The sequence below is a fragment of the Echinops telfairi genome, unplaced genomic scaffold (genome assembly GCF_000313985.2).
Source record: "Echinops telfairi isolate 266 unplaced genomic scaffold, ASM31398v2 ScPeMD7_31;HRSCAF=116, whole genome shotgun sequence".
Classification (NCBI taxonomy): Eukaryota; Metazoa; Chordata; class Mammalia; order Afrosoricida; family Tenrecidae; genus Echinops; species Echinops telfairi.
Genome location: NW_022103928.1, coordinates 34,064,296 through 34,068,993, shown reverse-complemented (window position 1 = coordinate 34,068,993; position 4,698 = coordinate 34,064,296). Strand labels below are relative to the sequence as shown.

Genomic DNA, 4,698 nt, shown 5'->3' with positions numbered 1-4,698 from the left:
TTATTATTATGTTCATATCTGACACCATCTGCTCTCTCTCTTCACCCACTTTTCTGTTCATGTCCCCCCACCCCCTTTGATCCGTTTAAAAGTTGTATCAGTTTTTTAAACAAACAGGAAGGGGGAACACTTGGTAGATTCCCTCTGAAAGTAGACCAAGGATATAAATAGCCTGGCTGTCATGTCAAGTGCAGTGGAAAGTGGATTATGGCAGGTGGAGGTAGGTTAACATTTAACATACACCTTTATCATTTGCTCTAGTTTTTATTATTTTATGCTTTGTTTTCACTTGAGGCTTTTCTCTGTTTTGTTATTGTTGTTAGAACCTCTTTGTTTCTTTGTTTTGTGTTTTTGTGTGTTTTCCAGTATATGAAATTCAAGATGGGTAGACCTGCAGAGAGAGTAACTGAATTAATGGTTTCTTGAGGCCTGGCAAAGGGAGGTGTGTGTGTATGAGTGGTGGAATGGGGAGCTAATAAGAAATATTAATATTAATTATGGTAATGATTGAACAACTCTTCAAAATGTGATTAAACTATTGAGTTGTCGGATATGTCTCAATAAAACTGTTAAAAAACAAAACAAGCCTGTAATGTGTGTAGGCATTCTAATCTAGTAACTTTGTTGATTTTCCACAGTAATTTTCTAGAATCCCTTTTATCTGATTCTTTTCCTGACTATTAAAAACAAATCATAGACATATACATCTTGAATTTTTTTTTTTGGACATAAAGAAACATTTTAATTGTTTTTTATTTTTTAATTGAAAGTCATTTTATTTGAATCATTTTATTGGGGGCTTGTGCAACTCTTACCACAACCCATACATCAACTGAATCAAGCATGTTTATACGTATGTTGCCTTCATTCTTTTCTAGACATGTACCTTCTTTTGAGCCCTTGGTCAGCTCTTCCTCTCCCTCCCCACCCTGCCCGATAGAGTGTACATTCTTATTATTATTTTCATCTCTCACACCGACCACTGTTTTCTGTGGTTCTCCCCTGTGTATGGTTACGTGTCGATCATTGCGATCGGTTCCCCACATCTCAAATTCTTGCGGCACTTATCTAGTTGGTGTCACCTTGAAAAGATGCATGAAAACTGAAAAAGAAACACACACACACACACACACACACACACACACACGCAAAAAGTTGCATGTGAATAATTTCTTAAACATATGTGACCACAATAACTTTTCTCACAGAATTAATATTAACATCATATGGAAGCTTTTATCTTGGGACATATTTTCATTTATAGGAACACAGCATAAATTCTTTGGTAATGGATACTAGAAATTAACATCTTCTATTAGTAATTAGCTATCCAGTTAATTTGAATTTTGTTATGTTGGATTACTTAAAGAAAGATGAAGGGATTTAAGGATTATTAACCCAAGTTTTAATCCAGTTTCTCTAGGAGCTGGGGGAGAGTTTTTGCCCCCCTTTCATTTCCTCTTACTATTATGCCTCTGCCTTTACATAGATGCTATGTATTTTTTTAAAGTAGAGTTTGATATGTAATGCTTCTGTGTAAAGACAAAAACCTATAATCACTTCAATATTTGTACAGTTAATGATGCTTGCTGTATAGAGATGGAACTCATTGATTATGTTTAAGTCTCCTAATAATTTCAAAGGGCAGCTCCAGAAGACAAAGCCAAATATTATAACGAAAATCAAAAGGGAAGAACACACTCAGCATAGCTGAAACTGAAAAAACTCAAGAAAAAATGTTTTGAGAATGTTGAGGGCAGCAAATGTACAAATGTGCTTGACACAATGGGTGTATGTGTGGATTGTGATAAGAATTGTACGAGCCCCAAATAAAATAATTTAAAAAAAAATTCAAGTCTCGGGTTGCAATTTTGAACTATTCTACAGGCAAAATATTGAGTGATGCAGGAAGCACCATAAGAAGATGGACAGAATACACAGAGTCACTGTATCAAAAAGGAGAGTCGGCATTCCACCATTTCAGGAGGTAGCATATGATCAAGAACCAGTGGTACTGAAGGAAGAGTTCAGACTTTTCTGAGTGCAGGAGTCGATGGAATACCCATCGAAATGTTTCAGAACACTGAAGAAGCACTGGAAGCACTCACTCAACTATGGCAGGAAATATGGAAAACAATTGCTTGACCAACTGACTGGAAGAGAGCCATATTTGTGCTCATTCCAAAGAAAGGTTACCCAACCGAAAAATGCTAAAACTATAGGATGATATCATTGATATCACACACAAATAAAATTTTGCTTAAGACCATCCAAAAACTGTTGCAGCAATACATTGGCAGGGAACTGCTGGAAGTTCAGGCTGGGTTCAGAACAGGACTTGGAACAAGGGATGCCATGATTGGTGTCAGATGGATCTTGGCTCAAAGTAGAGAATACCAGAAATATGTTTACTTGTGTTTCATTGACTATGCAAAGGCATTTCACTGTGTGGACTATAATAAGCTGTGGATGACCTTGAGAAAAATGGGAATTCCAAAACACTTCATTGTGCTCATTTGGAACTTGTACATGGATCGAGAGGCAGTTGTGTGAACAGAGCAAGGGAATACTGTATGGTTTAAAATCAGGAAAAGTATGGATCAGGGTTGTATCCTCTCACCATACTTGTTTGATCTGTATGCTGAGCAATCATCAGAGAAGCTGGATTATATGAAGAAGAGTGTGGCATCAGGATTGGAGGAAGACTTCTTAACAACCTGCACTATGCAAATGACACAACCTTGCTTGCTGAAAATGAGGAGCACTTGACGCACTTGCTGATGAAGAAAAAGGATTGTAGCCTTCAGTTTGTATTATAGCTCAGTGCAAGGAAGACTAAAAGCCTCACAACCAGCCCAGTTGGTAACATCATGCATGATAAATGGAGAAAAATTTGAAGTTGTCAAGGATTTTGCCTTACGTGTATCCACAATCGATGCTCATGAAAGCAGCAGTTAAGAGATCAAAATATGTATTACATTATATACCAGTGAATATGCTGCACAGATCTCTTTAGGATATTGATGAGAGAAGATGTTACTTTGAGGACTAAGGTGCGCGTGACCCAAGCCATGGCATTCTCCATTGCATCATATACATGTGAAAATTGGACATTGAATAAGGAAGACTGTAGAAGAATAGATACAGTTGAATTGTGGTGTTGGAGAAGAATATTGAAAGTACCATGGAATGGTAAAAGGACAAACTGAACTGTATTGGCAGACGTATGGCCAGATTGCTTCTTGGAGGGAAGGATGGCGAGACTTTGTCTTATATATTTTGGACATATTGTCAGGAGAGACCAGTTCCTGGAGAAAGGCAGCATGTTTGGTAACGTGGAAGAGTGGGAAAAAAGAGGAAGGCCCTCCATGAGATAGATTGACACCGTGGCTGCATCTGTGAACTCTGGCATAAGAGCAGTTGTGAGGACGCTGCCGGACTGTGCAGTGTTTCATGCTTTCAGCACTGGGTCGCTATATGTTGGAGCCAACTCAACGGCACCTACCAGCAACAAGTTTATCTTAAAGTTTTAGAAAAGATCAAGGAGGTTTTTCTTTCTTTTTTCATGTACTGTATTTATTGGAGACCTTTTTGTTATTTTGAAACCTTTTTGTTTTAATAACGAAGTTTAACATAATGGGATTTTACTTCGTATAACTGTGGTTGAGTTTATTATGACTAGTTGTTAGTAGCCCACTGGTTACGAGTTTCTTTGAAAAGTACTTTTAGATACTTTACATAGGAAATTATTTTCCTAATAGCATAAATAAGAAATCATAGTGTGTACTATGCTTGGAAAGACTAGAAATGCTGAGCTTGAAAAGTTTGGATTGTTACAGTAATTTTAGGTCTTAGTAATTTATTTCTCATACATTTATACCTTAGTCTTTATAAAGACTCCCTAGGTCTTTATATAGCCACATTTTGTGTCACCTGACAATATGACTTTTAAAAACATGTTGTTTTTAAATAACTAGGATTTACCTCTCTACTTCATTTCCTAGCACAGTCTTGTTGTATATGTGTGTGTGTATATATAAATCATTCCAGCATGCACTCTGAGTGAAGTCTTTTTTTAATTGCTGATGGATACATAGGAAATTTACAAGAGGCTCTTATTGGTATAAATTGAAAATCTTTAAAGGGAAATGAGAGATGTCCATTATGATTCTTGTTTAGCTAAAAAAATCACAGTGTTGCTTCTTCTATATTTCCATCCTCTTAGGAATATCCTTCTTTCCTTGGAGCTTTGTTTAATTTTCTTCCTTTACTTATTTGTTTATTTTTTAGTCTGGTTTTGTTTTATTTGCTATAAAAAGGAGCTGCTACTTGAGGCTGTTACTGGTCATTACGTTTCATCAGCGGGTGGGCTGATGCCTCCAATTTATCCAACCTGACAATATCTACAAATATGTATAAACTTGGCATTGACAGCATTTGAAATGAACATAATTAACATATTGGAGAATACTTTTTTTCTCTCCTTATTCTTTGCTTTAGTTTGTTCCGTAATTACACTTTGATTCCCAAAATGAGAACATTGGTTCTTTCTTCTCAAGAAAACAAATCATTGCATCTACCAGAACAAAGTGATCAAAGTCAGTTTAAGAATGCTAAAGAAAGTCTGGCTAGACCAGAGGATGTACACTGGTACAGCTAGGAACTGGAAACACAGGGAATCCAGGGCGGATGATCCCT

The 4,698-nt window shown here is 36.6% G+C and overlaps 1 protein-coding gene across 4 annotated transcripts in view; it reads left to right on the top strand.

The window, feature by feature from the left end:
• Positions 1–4,698, top strand: part of WDR37 (WD repeat domain 37) — an 89,086-nt gene that overhangs the window by 64,750 nt on the left and 19,638 nt on the right. The gene's annotated exons all lie outside the window — the stretch shown is intronic.